The following is an 18969-nucleotide window of genomic DNA, read 5'->3' on the forward strand; positions in this document are numbered from 1 at the left end:
AGCAGAAGACAGTCTGGACCGCGTTGAAGGGTGAGAAAGTGCAAAGAAAGTTTATATATATAAATATAAACGTTATATATATTATATAAATTTTATATATATGTTATACATATATGTTATATCTATGTATAATATATATATTAATTATATATAGTATGTATAATATATACATACATATATATGTGTATATATATATATACACATATATATTAAAAAACCTTAAATCAATTCTGTGATAAGACAAACCCAGAAGGGCACATGGAATCTAGGAATGGTTTCCTTGTTTTTTCTTTCCATTTTAATATGAGAGATAACCAGCACATTGTAGATTTGATCCATAGACAGAAAGATGTCGCGACCGGCATGACAAACACCGAGGTCAGGGTCCTGAGGGTAGGGGAATGCAAGAAAAAAAGAGAGAAGAGAAAGTTTGGGAACAGGAGGGTCCCCTGGGCTGATGGCCCAAGTGACGGTTTTATTGTTGCTGTACACAATCTTTTATAATATAAGACTCTTATGGATCAGGTCATTCTAAGAATAAACAGGTTTCACATAATCGCTGCCAACCAAAACATTTAGTTCTGTGTTTCTTGTGCATTTTCTAGACGGGTCACAACAAGACCTTGTTGATAAGATTGCTAGCAAAACACAATTCCCATGTTTGTTTCTATCTGCCACGGGGTAGAAAAAGGGAGGTAGCATTACTGCCAACACCTGCAGACCACAGGCTTCAGGAATTAACTTTCTCAGCCTTGACAAGGCTTTCGTATGCCCTTGAAAGTGGGGGAATGGGAGGGGGAACCACCGGGTTGGCTTGAGTCAACAGGGAACGTTGCTCGACCCAGTCTCAGCCTGGCACAGGGGCCCGGCCCCCCACAGAAAGACATTGATGGAGAAAAACACACAACCAAAAGAAAATTATCCTTAAAAAATGGCTAACGGGGTTCACAAGATCACAAGTGGTGGGTTTAATCAATCATTGATTCCATGTGGAGACTCATTGTAAAAAAAAGCCTCCAAGGAATATAAGGGCAAACAAGGATTGCATTATATTATCTGTATTGTTGTTTGCAGGGTAGAAAGTTTCCCCTGATGACTTCTTTCTCCCTCTGAGAATATGGTACATTCATCTTTGAGAAAATGATGGATGTGTGGGGACATTTGTGGACTTTATTAAGTCTGAACATTTTTGAGCATGAGTAGCAAAATATTCAACAGTGTTAAGCAATTTATTATCTTATATTACTATTTTACTTTAGAAGAAATCCGAAGCTGGATGGTTCAAATTGGTTGACTTAGTGGTAACTGGTAACCTCAAAAATCTCCTGATCTTTGTGTTCCTATTGACGTTGCTAGTACATTTTTCTTTCTATACACGTGGTCACAAGGTAGATGCATCCACTGCAGGCATAACTTTCTCAAATTCTTTTTGTCAAAGATGAAAAGAGCACTTTGTTCTTAAGATGTTTCTCTTTTAGTAGGAAGGAAAAGTTTTTCTTAAGCCCTTTCATCAGTTATTACCATGTATTTAACTGATCAGAAGTTAATGACTCCTCATGTTTAAACCAATCGTGGACAAGGGAAGAGGGGATTACTATGGTTGAATCAGAAGTGCTATTTTTTATTCTGAGGACTGGGCTGGGTATGGGTGCAACTTCCTAGAGCACCGGGAGTTGTCTTTCTCAAAATGAAGGTAATTGGGGGGCACCAAGGTAGCTCTGTAGGTTAAGCATCTGACTTTGGCTCAGGTCATGACCTCCTGGCTTCTGAGTGAGTTCAAGCCCCAAGCTGGGCTCACTGCTCTCAGCCTGCTTAGGGTCCTCAGTCCCTCTCTTGCTCCCTGCCCCTCCCCCACTTCTTCGCATGCACGTGCTTGCACTCTCTCTCAAAAATAAATAAATATTAACAAAGAAAGAAAAATGAAGATACTGTTACTAAATCAGAAGAGGCAAATGACTTTTAAGTAGACAGCTAATAAATAGTTCCACTATAAGTAAAATGGAGAAAATACGAAACGTGTAAGAGCACATTCTAATAGCGATGTTTAGTTTGGCTGCCAAGCCATTTTTCAGGCATATTTGAGTTATAAATTCAAAGTAAATTCACATTTGAAATCTCCCAAATTTGTAATTAATGACAGTTGTACAAAATATTTGTGTATGGACTTATCTAACATCATATTTTTGAACTACCTCAAACATTCCGGAAGGCCCAGGATCTCTCTTCTCATCCCCATTCTCAGGACAGCAGACAAGAAGGGACTTGTCAATCAAACAGTAATGGGTATGGTCTCACAGATATTGCTTTTTTTATACTTCCATCATTTACGCTCAACATCATCTTTTGTTACATGGAAAGGCATCTGTCTTTTTATTATTAAGAGCTCTGAAAAGATTTATAAACTAAACAATGTAGAAATGTTTATGACAAATCACCATAAAGAAATTAAAGACTTCTTAGGCTTCTTATAGTTTGTTTTCTTCCCATATGTTTACAATGTGGAAGTATCAGTTTTATGTGAATGGAATAGTTTCAACTTTGCTGTTTTGTTTGTTTGTTGTTTTTTTTTACTTTCCGAGCAACAGTTTACAAGATTCATGTTGACTCATACAAAGAAATTAACATTGCATGTGGAGTGATTAAAAGTTCCTTTGGCTTTACTCAAGCAGAAATGTTAAAGGGTACCTGCTCCACCAGGAGAGACTTTTTAGAGAGAATACCAGAATTAAACCAGAAATTTATTTTGGGGGAAGGTAATATTTAATAGAATCATAATTAAATGATTATCAAAATTATAATAATGGTATAAGTTTTGAGATAGTGGTGATATAAAGTCATCACTACTTTGAAGATATAATAGCTAGAATCTGGATATTCATATTTATTTATGATGAAATTTACCAGACACTGCTTCCCTCTCTGACCAGAAACTAAAAGCACTGAGTCGAAACTCAAGGGAAACTAAATTTAGGTTGTGATAAAGTTTACAAATCTTGCTTACCGTGAGGTGCAAGAGATATAAATTTAAGGACTGACAACATAAGGTGGTCACAATGGCCACTTTTATAATGGAGATCACTGAATATTTCCTGGCACTCTAAGAGACAATGTACTTTAATGTAGATTATATTGATTTACCCTAAGATAACTGTTTCCTCTTACCTTGCAATAACTTGGAGCAAATCAATGCAATCTGCATTTCAATACTTTGTTTTACTGACTTCTTAATAGAGATGGTTTGAAAAATTTGATTAGAGGAAAATATGCCCACACCTGCTAATAACTGAACTGCATACAGGTAGGAAATTAGAGAGCAAAATAACTCACTTTATTTTTAAATCTACCAAAGCAATTAATGCTCCTCTCTTCTAGAAACTTTACCGATGAAGAATGTGACCTTGCTAACTTTGGAATAGTGTCGAAAAGGCCCTCCCTGAAAGCATTCATATCACACTATTAAGGGCATATCTTTCATGATTCCATTAAAATATAAACAGTAAAAAAGTACTACTAATAAATGTGGAATAATTTCACCACATCTCTTGTTCATTTTTTTATTATTTCTTTTTCTTTTATTTATTTTAACAACATTTCCATGACTATAAACTTACTACTCAAAAGTGGTAAAAGGGTCTCCTAATCCACTAAGACTTTGTATAAGTTTGGACCACACTCCTTCCAGAGTTGTTTTACATTCTTCTCAGTAGAGATACACAATCTGAAGGCAATGACCAGGTGTACTGATGTTTCCACTGTTATTGCTATATTAGCCAACGTTTAATGTCTTATATATCTGAAAATTAAATCAAGGAGGCCAAGGAAGCCAACACAAGTCCACTATGAAAGACATCTGGTATAATCAGGATAAAGGGCTTATGTTAATACAGCTTAATGCAGGGAGAGTTGTTAACAGTTGTTAACATCTTGTTTTGTTATGCTCCTATTACATTTGAATATCAAGAAAGATCACATGAGGAAGATTGTGAAACCAAGAAGTTATTAAATCTTTGATATGATTCATTTAAGAATGTGATAAATGGATAATTTATAGATCGTCCACTTGAGAAGAGAAAGAAGAGAGAAATGGTCTCTGTCCACCAAGACAGTAACAGTTAAAATACCTTGTTAGTGTAATAAAAATTATTAAAGAGACTTAATAAGACTTTAAGATATTCTCAGATTAATGCAGTATGAAAGCACAAAAATTATCTACTATTACTTCAACGTTTCATCTACTTCTCTAATTTTTCACATCTTTGAGTATTCAGCCCAACCCCTCTTTCTTAAATCTATCTTGATATTTTTCTTCTTTAGTTTCATCTTACATTTATTGTACATGATTATATTATTTTGAATTTTATTTATTATGCAATCATTTCTTTCCAAAGAGATTTTAATTCTAAGCACACACACACACACACACACACACACACAGGTAAATTCTTTGTATCATATTTGTTTCACAGTAGGACTTATAACTATATAGGATAAAATCTAATAAAGTGAAATCCTAACATTTTCATTCTTCTGATCACTAAATCCAAATCACAAGGATATTTGCAAGAGCATTCAAAATCTATTTCTGTGAACTTCAGAAATCAACATTTACAAGAGCATTTTCAATTGACATCATAAGAAACCTTGTTAGGCCATTTGAAAGTACATTTAAAAGAACATTTACAATTACAAGGGATTTTTAAGACAAAAGACATGTTCTTTATCGTGTGATTTTACTGAATTGTATATATGCAACTAGTCACAATCACAACAGGTGGTAAAAAAAACAAAAAGTAATTTTCAACAGTTTTAATTTTGATTTTAACTTTACACAAAAAATAGCACTATTATCGGGGCACATAGGTGGTTCCAGGTTAAGCATCTGACTTCCGTTCAGGTCATGAACTCATGGTTTGTGAGTTTCAGCCTCACATCAGGATACATGTTGACAGCTTAGAGACTGGAGCCTGCTTCAGATCTCTATCCCTCTCTCTCGGCCCCTCCCCATTTGCACTCTGTCTCTGTCTCTCAAAAATAAATACATATTAAAAAAAGAGTGCACTATTATCTTTACTTTTAGAACAATTTCTTATGAGCTTAGCCAAAATGAAATGTGCAAATACATGTCCCAATACAGTTTGAATTTACTTGTTATACTTAAGGCAGCTAAAAATACATCTACTGATTTTCATATTGAAACTCCTGCACTGTTTATCTCTTAGTTTGATTACTATGAATAAAATATTATTAGACTTTGATATTTAGATACTTAATTTATGGTTGATCAAACTTTAGGGATATGGCACATAAGAACCTGTCTCACAAGAGACGAATTTATAGTCAAAATGTTAAGGTACAAATATAGAGAGGAATTTTATAATATTCAAAACTGTGTATTTAAAAAAATAGAAGAGAAAGGGGTATTTATAGTTTGAAAATGGCTACATCCCCCAAATATTCAGGAAAATCCTAGGTAATGAATAAACTTTAGACATATTCACTTTAATGTCAGGACAACACATGGATGTTTGAATTTGTTATGATTTAAAAAAAAAAATACTTACCAGTGCACTAAATTAATAGAAAAAGAAAGGTTGAAAGGAAATAGATGAAGCTTCCATTATTTGAAGGTGATTTGATCATCACTGAAAAATATAACAAAATCAACATGTTTTTAAATAGTCAAGAGATTATGGGAACATTTGGTCAAATGTAACAAGAATTTTTCTGCACCAGTGAAAACATTCAGAAAATGCAGTAAGACCTGCCAGGGCATGGTCAACAGGGTACAAAATATAAGTCACATGTAATTCAGTATTGCTTTATTACCAGTTAATAAAATGCTCTGACCACTCTAAGCAGGAAGAATTCTGTGGCCTGATCTAAAGGGCTTGACATCACCAATGGGCAGTTGCCCACCCTGCTATCAACAGGGTAAAGATGACTCTTGGTGTTGTGGTATTCAGTGTCTTCCGAAAAAGAACAGCAACTGAAAGAATATCTGCTTGGATATTACCTATATTCTGATCTAAATCCAGGAAAATTGAGCAGGAGGAAAATAATGACTCAGGGACACACTGTACGACCCTGGAGTTGCCAATACTAACATTTCTCTAAGGACAGTTCCATCCATCTCTTCCATGTTCCCTTGCTTCTGTCTGTCAAAAAAACCAATAACTATAATTATTTTTATCTCACTTTTTTTTTTTGAATGTGGATTGACAGGGGTACAAACAAAGCCATTCGTCTAATGTCTTAGATCTGAATACGGTACATAACCATGGACTTTTACTGTGCAATATAATACAATATAATATAATATGATATAATATTCCCAGGGTCTCCTGAATGGCTCAGTTGGTTAAGCACCAACTTCGGCTCAGGTCATGGTCTCACAGTTTGTGAGTTGGAGCCCTGCATCAGGCTGTGTGATGACTGCTCACAGCCTGGAGCCTGCTTCAGATTCGGTGTCTTCCTCTCTCTCTGCCCCTCCCCTGCTCATGCTCTGTGTCTCTCTCTCAAAAACAAACATTAAAAAAATATTTAAAAGGAATATAATATTCTTATATAACCCAAAATAGTAATAAAGTTACTAATACCTTAGGAAATAACTGAACAAGAAATGCTCAACACTGTCAGAAAATTTTTATAACTATTATCAACATAAATATACCATAGTAATCTTTTAAAACTACCTAAATAAGTAAAATATACCTAACTTATCAATGGATTAAGTGACTGATAATTGCTTCACAAACTACACCAGTACGTAAATGCAGCCTGAATCAAATTTTTATTTTGGAAAATTAAGATTGTTAAATAATTTATGTTTGAAAAAAAGGAAAAACGTGATGGGGGCTCACTCTACTGCACATTATCACACAATAAGAAGACACAGAATACAAAGCAATGGTTCAGAATGGGAAAATAAGAGATAATCTATGTTTATGTAGTATCTATAAAAGATAAAAGAAAAGATATACGTTTCATATATGGCCTTGGGAAAACTGGAACACTATTTGGAGAAAAAATAAAACCAGATTTTTATTTTACACTAAATAAAAATATGGACTCTAAATGGAGGACAAGATGTTGAGAATATTATTCCTAGTTAAGTAATCCTGGGAAGTACTTCTTACACAGGAGCCCTGTAGCATAAATGTAAGGAAGTTGTGGGTTTTGTTTTGTTTTGTTTTGTTTTCTTTTGTTTTGTTTTGTTTTTTACATTACATTAAAATTGCCTTTGCACAAAAGATAAGCAGAGACAGTTTAACAGGGAGATAACTGTCTGGGAGGAGATACTTGTGAAATGTTCAATTAGTACTCAATATTTAACATATACAAATAATTCTTGCAAATGAAGGAACAAAAATATAAAAATACACAAAGGGTATGCAATTGCAATACCAGACCTGGGTATATATCCCAGAGAACGATCACATAGGTTGATGAGAAGAAACATAAAAATATTTACCTCAATTGCATTCATAGTGGTGAAGAGTTGGTGGCAACCCAGGATGCAGCTCAGTAACATGTAAATACTGTTCAGCAGGAAGCAAAATCTCAATGTGGCTATAGCTATGAGGGTCCTTGTATCTTTCAAGAAAAATAATTTGAATACAATGTAAGTAACAAAATAAGTAACAGGAACAAGTAAGAACCGAAAAGAGGTGTGTTTTGGCCACTCTGCACAAATAAGATGGGTCCCACCCAACGTTTGGTTGCAGTGATGCTCATTAGGCTTTCTGAGGAGAGCAGGGTGACTCCCAACCTGGTCAAAAAGATGGCTTAAGAGAGCAGGGAAAGGAGACCAGTTGAAATTTTTAATGGTTAGGATGCTGGCTAGGTTGAGTGTTGCCAGGCATGGGAATGGGCTTTGTGATTTAAACTTCCATCTGGGTCAAAGGAGAGGGCATTAATGCTTTCTTCTCAGCTTATTTGCCGTGGGGCAAAGGAAAGGGGGTTGGTTATAGCTTTAAAGCTGTCAGTAAACATCAAAAAATTGACTCAGACTTTTTATTATGAGATCTCTACCAGAATAGCTTTTATATATCTGTAAACAGACACAGACATAGTCACACACACACACACACACACACACACACACACACACACCAATATGCATTTCCCAAAAATCAGTACACATTCAACACCTTCCATTGTGTAAGAATTGAAGCCTTTACGAAAATAGGGGAAACAGCTTACTAATCTCAAAAATTCCTGTTGATTATGGAACAGAAAAATAGATATGGGGTGGCTAGGTGGTTCAGTTGGTTAAGGGTCTCACTCTTGATTTCTATTTAGGTCATGATCTCACATTCGTGAGAATGAGCCCTTCATCGGTATCTGCACTGGGCAGGGAGACTGCTTAAGATTGTCTTTCTCCCTTTCCATCTGCCCCTCCCCTGCTCACGTTCTCTCTCTCTCAAAATTAAAAAAAAAAAAAAAAGAAGGAAGGAAGGAAGGAAGGAAGGAAGGAAGGAAGGAAGGAAGGAAGGGAGGGAGGGAGGGAAGGAGGGAAGAAGGAAAGAAAAAGGAAAAATAGATACCACAATAAAAACAGCAACCATAGATTAAGCATATGTCATATTTTAAAAGCATTATATGCATTATTTTTCTGAATCAACCTTCTGAATAATTCAAAGGAAACTGAGTCTATGAGAAGCACACTACAGGTATTATACTAGAACTTGGATAATTATCTCTGTCCATTGCAGAATCTCTGTTTCTAGTGACTCAGTTATGACAGACATACTGTGTCTTTTCCTTACAGAATGTTTTACAAGCCCTGACACATATGTATCCATGTCTCTTTATTGGAATGTTCATAACCTGTCACTGAAAAATGGTACCTTTTGTAGCAAGCCTGAAGATGTGCCTAAGAAGTGCTAGAAGTGGTGAATATAATATAGAAAGAAACCTTGTTTAATAAAAATATGTATCCAGCCATTATTTTTCCTTTGGGTATAATATCCTTTGTGAAATAGAGTAAGAATATAGCTAAAAGTTTCCATAGGTAGTGAAATTTTTATATGTTATGTCTTGCTTCTACAACTAGGTCTTGACTATAAAAATTTTAAGAAAAAGTAAAAATAACATCTGCACAGTGAACACTTGTGGCATTCATTTTTTTTTTATTTTATCTAGAAAATGTCACTTGATTTTTCTCTAATTTTTTGCACCTGTCTCCACTTGAAGTGTAAAATGCCCTGATATGCGCATGACTTCCTTCTTTAGTTCCTACAGGTTTTTGATCAGATATCATCTTCTAAAGAAAGATTTAATCAATCACCACATTGAAAATAATAACACAATCTGATACACCCTAAACCTTCTCCTTGCTTTTTCCCCTCTTCTTAGTACTTACCACCATTCAGGTCATTATATATTTACTTGAATGTTTATTTACAGTCTCTGCTTCTAAAATGTGAGCTCTGGCCCGGCTAGCTCAGTCGGTAGAGCATGAGACTCTTAAAATGTGAGCTCTGATATTTTTTCTGCTTTCAAAATGGTTCCAGTGATAAACTGAACAGGATTAGCCTTACTGAACGAGTCATTTTGTTACCAATGCCCAGACATTGATCTCTACAGTGTTGTGCTAATTTTCCTGTCATATTGAAGTAATATTTTTCTAAGTCATGCATTTGTGGAGAAGATATATCTTAATATTCATCTCTGTTCATACCTTAAAACATTAAAATTAATAATCTGTAGGAATCTATATATATTCATCAAATATACTAGCAATCACATAACTTTAGATTTTAAAAATACACTAATATTTTATGAATTGAGTTTCTGTCAGGAAATTCCATGGATTCCACCTTTGTGCGTGTTTCATTTTCTTTATATATTTATTACAATTTTATAACATATTTTCCTATTTGAATACATTTTATTTGCCATTTGGGGTATCTTTAGAAGGGAAGGGTAATTTCCCCTTGCTTCTTACAAAAACGTAGCAGAAACTGCTGTCTACCTAAAAAGTTTTCACCCCAGTATCACTGGAATTTTGCCCTAAAAGTATTTCTCATTACCCAACTTCCACTCTCTTCCGTATGCTCAGTCACCTCAAGAAAGGCTAACTTCTTCCTCAGCCAAAAGGGCTTGTTCTTCTTGGGTAGAAACCGACTTTATCATCTGTGTAGCATAATTCCTGCCACTGACTGGTTCAGGCACTGCACTATTATGGCCAATATTTATTGGGGGCAGGGAACTACCTCTAAGATTTTTTTCTTCTTTTGCTCTTAACAAGTACATGAGGGAGAAATGCCTTCTTTTATGCCTCTGGACACTGTTGCATCTGGATGCAAAAACTGAAATTGTTGTTGCCATTAAATGACCAGAATGAAATCTTGCCTGAGGACAAAGCAAACACAGGGAGCAAAGCAGAACTGGAGGAAATGCAGAGAAATGGACTTGGAGCCTTGGTCACATCGTGTTTGGAGCCACCTTATTCTTGAAACTTTACAATATGTGATACGTTTACTATTGTTTAACTGAGTAGAGTTAATGCTTGCTACATATATCAAAAGCCATTCTAAATAATATAAAGCAAAAAGTTTATCAATGACATAAACATGATGATAATAAAATGGATTTTTTTGTTTAAGTTCGCTAGTGTCAAGTGTGGTGAAGGCATGAGGAAAATGATACTGTTTGACTTTGCTGCTTGGACTATAGATTAGTAGAGTCGTTTTGGAAGGCGATTTATCTGTAGAAATAAAAATTTAAAAGGTAGCCAGTTCCTGAAAATCCATTCTTCATTATCAACCTTAAAGAAACGATCATGTGTGCATATATATTTATTTATTTGATAAATAATGTACAATATGTAATACATTATATAATAATTATTTTATTGTTATTATATAATAAATTATATATTATTATTATATAATAAATTATATAATATTATTATATATTGTATAATATGTAATAATAAATAACATATATTTATTTAATACATATATATTTATCTCAAATTTGTTTCAATGAAGGGAAGTGGAAATCACCAATACTTTTAGTATTAAGGGAATGGGTAGTATTTTAAAAAGCTGTGTTATTCTGTTTTTGTTTTCTGACCCTCTTTACTTTAGTTCACCCAAAGCTTCTATCTCATTAAAAAGTGTTAAAAATAGGGGCCCCTGGGTGTCTCGGTCAGTTAAGTGTCGGACTTTGGCTCGGGTCATGTTCTCATTGTTTGTGAGTTCCTGCCCGCGTTGGCTCTGTGCTGACAGCTCAGAGCCTGGAGCCTGCTTTCGATTCTGTGTCTCCCTCTCTCTCTCTGCTCCTCTCCAGCTCCTGCTCTCTCAAAAATAAACAAACATCAAAAAAAAGTGTTAAAAATAATGTAAGCAACAACCATAAAAATAGTAACAGTTTCTGAAATGCAAGAATAAGATTATCTACCAGGAAGAGAATTTGGGGGAGAACAAAATCCAAACTTTTTTTTTTCTCTCTCTCTCTCTCTCCTTATTGAGTTAAGGGTTTTAAGAACCCAGATGAGAGCGCTCCTATAGTGTGGAGAAGAAACTCACTCCATATATGTCACCTAAGTCACTTTAAGACACTATTAGTGATATAACTCGGGGCAAGTAATGGATTAGCTATTCCTTTCTGGTTAATAAAAATGTGAGAAAAAGGCAATGAGAGACTCAGAAAAGTAAAATGGTGAGAAAACGAAGAACAAACTTTTTCTCCCAAGGCTTTAGTATAAAGAGGAAGAGAAAGAGAGGAATGAGGGGTTTTTTTGAGAATTCTCCACCAATATACCATCCACCCCTCATTTATCTGAAGTGTCATTGTGTTGAATCATGTATCTAAGTGACCACATAGTCACTTGTCTCTGCAGAAGGGTCTGTGAGAGAAAAGGCCTTAGGGTTTGCTCTTTTGGGTCACCCACAATCTGTTTGCATTTTGGACATTGAAATGAGAGAAAATGGACCCATCAAGGTACTTCTAGATCTGGAAGAGACAAACCTACAAAAGAGAGAGAGAAAACTCAGGGGTGCATTGAAGAGGGACACAGATGTCTCTAGCGTGTTGATAGGCTCTGAAGTAAGAAGAAAAAGTGAAAAGTGATCTCTTTTTTGGATTTCATTTGTAAGTGTCTCTGAAGCTAAAAATACCCAGGGAGACAAGCAGCACTGCTCTAGTGATCAAAGGAGGGATGGGAAGTTATGCTCAGAAGCCATAATTCTCCCTTATCTCGACTTCACAAGTCCCATCCTCTTCCTCAAGCTCCTCACTTCCTGTTAAAGTTAATATGTACGTCAGGACCCGCCAGATGGAGGCTGTCCCAGTGGCTCAGCTCGCCTACAAATCTAAACCTTATGGAAAAGGCCTCACTGTCAAGGAAACCCAACCCCAGCCACAACCCTTCAACTGACTTTTAGCTAGCTTGTATTAGAAAATAGGACCTCCTCGTCTCATCAAGACATCTTTGACCTCCTAGCCAATCACATTCTGTTTCTGCATTATCTTTTCTTACATTCTGGGAAACTTGCTGTTGCCCCAAGTCTCTCAGGCAGAGCGCTCCACGGCTTGTGAGGGCACTTTGTTCTTACAATCCATGGATTGATTTCTCTTGAATAAAGGATGACAAACTTGTTTGTTATAAATTGTTTTAGTTTTGTCACGTGATACCCCAAATGTGCTTTTCAAGAGCTACTCAAGAAGTTGGAAGGATATCTGAACAACTAAATTTATAAAACGCAAATTAACTCTGTTTAAAAGAAATTTTTATATTTTTGTCTAGGACCAATGTTTAACTGAATTGGGCAATTTGAGAATCAGAAAGGCATATTGCGTTTAGTCTGCACACCAAAGAAGTGTTGTGAGTTAAGAATTTTATAGAACTATTAAAAGATGCAAATCTCTATGTACAAAGAAATATTCCTGAAATATATTAAGTGAAAAATTAGCAGAATGATTCAATTAGTATGACACCTTTTATGTAGAGAAACACTGTCCCCAGCCTAGCACACATATGAAATGTAAATGCTTAGCAAAAATGCTGAAGGAAGCAGTCCATCTGGGTGGGGATGGACATTCTTTGAGAGAAGGAGAGAAAAACAAAGTTAAATTAGATTTAGCATTGGTTGACATGTTTTAACTTATTAGGAAAATATAGCTAATTATATAATATTAAAAAATACTTTTGAAAGAAATGTAAATGAAATCTCACAGTACAGAAAGCAATTTTGAGGGGCACCTGGGTGGTTCAGTCAGTGAAGCGTCTGACTTAGCTCAGGTCATGATCTTCTGGTTAAGGTTTGTGGGTTTGAGCCCCACATCAGGCGCTCTGCTGTCAGTGCCAGCCCTCTTCAGATGTCTGTCCTTCTCCCTCTCTGCCCCTCCCCTGCTCTTTCTCTCTCTCTCTCTCTCTTCTCTCTCTCTTTCTCTTTCTCTCAGAAATAAATCTTTAAAAATATTTTTTGAGTTATTTCAGAGAATCGGAAGTATATAATCACTATACTTCTATGTGGAATCAATTAGCTACACATTTACTCCAAATTTTGTTAAGGCCAAAGCAATAAAGTATTTCCTGTTATATGCATTTAATTTTCAGAAATAAACACCTGACTTTTGTTTTAATCTGGTCAATTGTGAGCATAGAGAAGAAAACTTTAGGTGCCAATACCAGTACCTGATACACTTAGCATCATGTTAAGCTTGTAGATGCCCTCAGCATTGTTTTGATAATGACAATATTGACTGACATTCATTGTCCCAGTAAGCATGTTGAACACTGGATATGCATTATCTCACTTAATCTTCACATACACCAAAAACTTATTACATGGTCATATTCATTCCATTGATAGACGAGGAAAGTTAGACATAAATACTTTAGGAGTATCATGACCAAGAGACTATACATAGAAATGAAGAGTAAATTAAACTTGGGTATGCTATTTTATAGTCTATGTCATTTATTTCTTAATAAAGACCTACCTTGAGTTCCAATGACTAGATTACTGAAAAGTCTCTTTGACTCAGTTCATTTTCTTACACTTCATTTTCTTATTATCTGTGCCTTTTTTACATTACAAGCTCCAGAAAGGGGCGTTCTTCCTAATGGCCCAGCCGCATCGTTGTCACCTTATTTCTTATATATCTCCTCTGTATCTGTCCAGCTGTGAAGAGATTTTGGAAAATCCCTGAAGCTTTAGTATTTTGGATATAGAATTGTATTTACAGTATGATTAGCTAGCTAGACATATCAGCTAAATCTCTGAGCTTGTCTTTTTTGATTGTTAAAATACAACAGACTCTATAAGGTTCCTATGCACTAGTTTCATACAAAGTACTTACCCTTCTCTTATGCCCCTGTTGTGATCTATTTGCAATTTGCCACAAGAAGTTCTTCTGTTACAGACAAACCCTCTTTCAAGGAGCTTTTGAACCTCATTTAAATATATTAATAGCATTTAAACACAAGTTTTACAGAATGTAATTTCCCTGTCATCAAAGAGTATGCAGTCCCTTTCACTAACTTGCAAATTTTCTTTTTAAACAATATAAACTGCACAAATACAATGTATTAAATAAATGAAAAGGCCAACATCACAGAAAATAGCGAAACCATTAACATATAGATTAACCCCATCAAAGGGTGATATTTGTGGGATATTCAATGTGATTTATATATCATAAACTAAAAGAGCAGAAGCTTTACTTTTGGAAAGCCTCTAATTCAGCAGTCAACCTTACTTTGTGACATGAAAAATTTAATATGAATGCAATGTGCATGAATGCCAATTACTAGGATAAAAGAGAAGCTCATGGCAATTAAGAGATTATAGTCCTTTGAAAGATGTAATTAAATGGCAGAAAGTTTCATTTCAGTAATTTCTAAACCAAAAATGTATGGATTTATTTTTTTTTTTATCGTTCCAATAAAATAAAGCTATAAGGTAATGAGCCCACTAAATTTCATAGCTCAATAATTGCATTAAAATAAAAATATATATTTTGCATCATTTATTTTAGCAATGCAAGTGATTATTCATTGTAAACTTCACCTTTTATTAACAGATATAATCATAAATAACTTCTTTCATTCCTAACACCTTTTTATAGTTCCTTTTAAAGACTATTTGTAATGTTAGCATATGAATACACTACAAAATATCTGTGAAAATAAACAAAAATCTTTTAACAAATCTTATATAGATATTTAACACAGCCTCTTAAGAGATTGTTTAAATAATTAACCTTAAATTGAGATTAAATTCCTTGGAAGTCACTGAAATCTTTTTTTTTTTTTTTTAATTTTTTTTTCAACGATTATTTATTTATGGAACAGAGAGAGACAGAGCATGAACAGGGGAGGGGCAGAGAGAGAGGGAGACACAGAATCGGAAACAGGCTCCAGGCTCTGAGCCATCAGCCCAGAGCCCGACGCGGGGCTCGAACTCACGGACCGCGAGATCGTGACCTGGTTGAAGTCGGACGCTTAACCGACTGCGCCACCCAGGCGCCCCATGAAATCTTTTTTACTGAAGTTCTAAACTTTCACATACATACAGTCTCATCCATTGTCTACTTCTTCAGATTCTGTCAGATATAAGTACGGAAAGAGAAATGAAATGACTCAGTCCCAAATAACAGTTATTTCATTTTAGAGCCAAACCTAGCAGCTCCATCCCCAACCTCCCACTTGGTGGTCTTCTTTCCATTTAAACCAGAAGAATCAAAGGAGAGAAAGGAACTTTTAAATACTCTCAAGAAAGTAGGACTATGCTATCTTAACAACATGTGGTCGAAAGGATACTTCTTAAATCTTGGTTTGTCATATGGCAAATGATTTCTAACAAGAGATTGACCAATTTCTCTCCTCATTCTCATGAGTATAGGAGGAAAGGAGTTTAAATTGAGATTTTTTTTAATCAACTGTCCTCAGGATTTTGTATCATCAAACTCCCAAGACCCTTTTAATCTCACTAAACAATGTATTTTTTTTAACTTTATGAAATAAAAGTAAGAATAAATCACCTCTTTTCCCATTTTCCCTGCATATTAATGAGTACTTATTAATGAAAGCTTGGTTGGTCATATAGAAAATAAAAGTGACAAAAGAGTTATAATAGGAGGGGCTCTGGGTGGCTCAGTCAATTAAGCCTTCAACTTCGGCTCAGGCCATTATCTCAGGGTTGGTGGGTTAGAGCGCCACATGGGGCTCTGTGCTGAAAGCTCAGAGCCTTGAGCCTGTTTCAGATTCTGCGTCTCTCTCTCTCTCTCTGCACCTCCCTGCTCTCTCTCTGTCTCTCTCTAAATGAACATTGGGAAAAAATTTTTTTAAAGAGTTATAATAGGGGAGAGAACATAAACAATCATGGAAAAGGTAGTGACGGACAAAAGAAAAATATATTCATAAACTAGGAGAATGTTTCTCTGATATTATTTCAGTGTCTGTGACCTCCATTACTTATTTGAGAAATTTGAATTCTATAAAATTATATGAAAAGTCAAGGACAAAATTTATAAAATATAACTTAACATACCAAGAATTATTTTTTATGATATAACATATTGAATTATTATGTATAACAGGTCATGGTTGACCTAAACAGAATTCTGTTTAATTGTCTCATGTTTTAACCATTTTTATTAATTTACATTTAATTTTGTAAAAAAATTTTGGTTATAAAAAAATATCCTTAATCCCAACCACATTTGGAGCATCATAACCTCCTCTGAGAACGTGTGCTACTTAGTGTTACATAATGTGGTTGTAAGAAATGCTGTAAAAAAAAAAAAAATAAATAAAAGTTTACTCAAGCTCGTTAGCTGGATTTGTCAGTAGGGTAAGTCATTGTGCTTAGTACAACTCATTGAGATAATCTGGAGCCACCCCAAATTTTCAGAGATTGACACACTTCGACAATGTTTCAGCGAAAGTACTTCTTAGTGGTCTTGATTCTATGAATTTTGCACTGACATGTAAGAAAAGTTTATTTCCTAGAAATTTTCTCCAGAACTCTGATTAAAAAAAAAAAAAAAAAAAAAAGTAGGTCAATGCCTTTGCTATTTTAAAGATGGTTCACATTGAATTAAAGCAGATTTTGGAAAATGTTTTATGATTTTTCTCCTCCATTTCGTTAACATTTCCAACTTACAGAAATGTTGACAGACTGTTAAATATAATCGCTCATGTACTCATCCCTTTAGAGTCATCAGCTGTTACTGTTCTTTTTATCTTTCTGTGGATATGCATGATGTACACGTGTGTACTAATATTAATAATGTTAAACACAGGTCTTTTCTGTTTCTTTGAGAGAATATGATTTTTCCTCATAGAGCTATTATGCTAATTACATTAATATATTTACTAATGTTGAACCATGCATGAATTAAAAGTCTGGAATACATTCCAGATTTATGGGCATGATATACCATTTTAATAGGCTATTTGAGTGTATTTGGTAATATTTAGAAGTTTTACATCTATATTTATAAGTGAGGTCGGCCTGTAGTTTCCTTTTATGTTGTCTCTATCCAATGTAGCTATAATTGTTTACCTGCTGAAATAAAACAAATTAAACTTTCTGTTTTCTTTTTTCTCGTCTACAGAAATTTGCCTGTTCAAACCATTTCTATTTCTAAATAGCTAAAAATTATTTCTCAAAATTGCTGCCAATTTTTGTTACTGTTATGTTTCCAAGACATTCATCTAGATTTTAAGTTAATTTGCAGTTATGCAAAAGATATTGATATAGTCTGTTTAAATGGTTTTCCTTCTTTCATTGGTTGATTCTGTAAATATTTGTAATTTATTGTTTTTGCTGTTAAATATTAGTGGTTTGCATTTTGTTGATTTTTTCAGCCTATCTTTTTAACACCCACATATATATATGTTTAGTATATGTACATATATGTTACATATATGAACGTATATGTATATATTTAGCTACTGCTTTTTTTTCTGCCTGTATTAATTTCTGCTTTTATCTATATCCTTTCCCTCATTTTGCTTAAGTTTACAATGTTTTCCTACTTATTTCTTTGAGAATTTTTTTCAGTTTTTCCTTGTTTTTTTTATTGACATGTGTTTATAAAGATAACACAATTGTATTCATTCCCTCAGTTTTAACTTATAGATTTTGATACCAACTGTTTTGATATTAATTTTCATATAATACCGTTAGTTGGGTTTGTATTTCTCTTTCACCAATGAGCTACTTCAGAATTTTTAAGTCTCTATGAAGAAGGACCTTTTTTTTCGTTTGATGTAACATTAATTTCTAGTTTTTTGTATTGTGACCAAAAAATACTATTTGTGATGTATCTATATTTTAGAATTTGTTGAAGTCTTTTCTTTTCTTTTTTTTTTCACTTAATACATGGTCAATTTTCTAGAATTCTCAATGTGAGCTTCAGAAATATATTCTCTATTATCACCTGAAAAGTTTGCTATACAGAAAACCTTGCATTGCAAGTAACTTGTTCTGCTATTGTTTCACAAGATGAGAAACATTACTAATAAATTCTAACTTGATAAACGAGCAATGTCTTACAATATGAGTAGTATGGGATGCCAATGTCACATGATCACTGAGCCAATGATTCTTGAAATTGGCTTTGATATATGAGTGCTTTGTATTATAAGCATGTTTCTGGAACAAATTGTGCTCACAACCCACAGTTTTACTGTATATCCATTTAATTTGAGTTGTAGTATTCTTATCTATATTTTGCCTGTTTGACTTGTCTTTGACTTATGATACGTTAAAGGCTCCTAATATTAGTGCATTTCAGTCTATTCCTTCTTCCCTTTCTTGTAGTTTCTGCTTTAACTAGTTGCTTTTTGGGTTACTGGAAATGTGATATCCAAAATTATTTTGTACTCATTGAGAGTTGAAGCCTTTCCTATTTAAGTGTCCTTATTTGTTATGCACAGCTCTTCATGAGGAATTCTACCTTGTACAAATATACATTTGCCCATGCTTTTTTTTCTTTTTTTTT

Source organism: Herpailurus yagouaroundi, unplaced genomic scaffold, assembly GCF_014898765.1.
Source record: "Herpailurus yagouaroundi ecotype Mexico unplaced genomic scaffold, PumYag 28, whole genome shotgun sequence".
In the NCBI taxonomy this organism is placed as follows: Eukaryota; Metazoa; Chordata; class Mammalia; order Carnivora; family Felidae; genus Herpailurus; species Herpailurus yagouaroundi.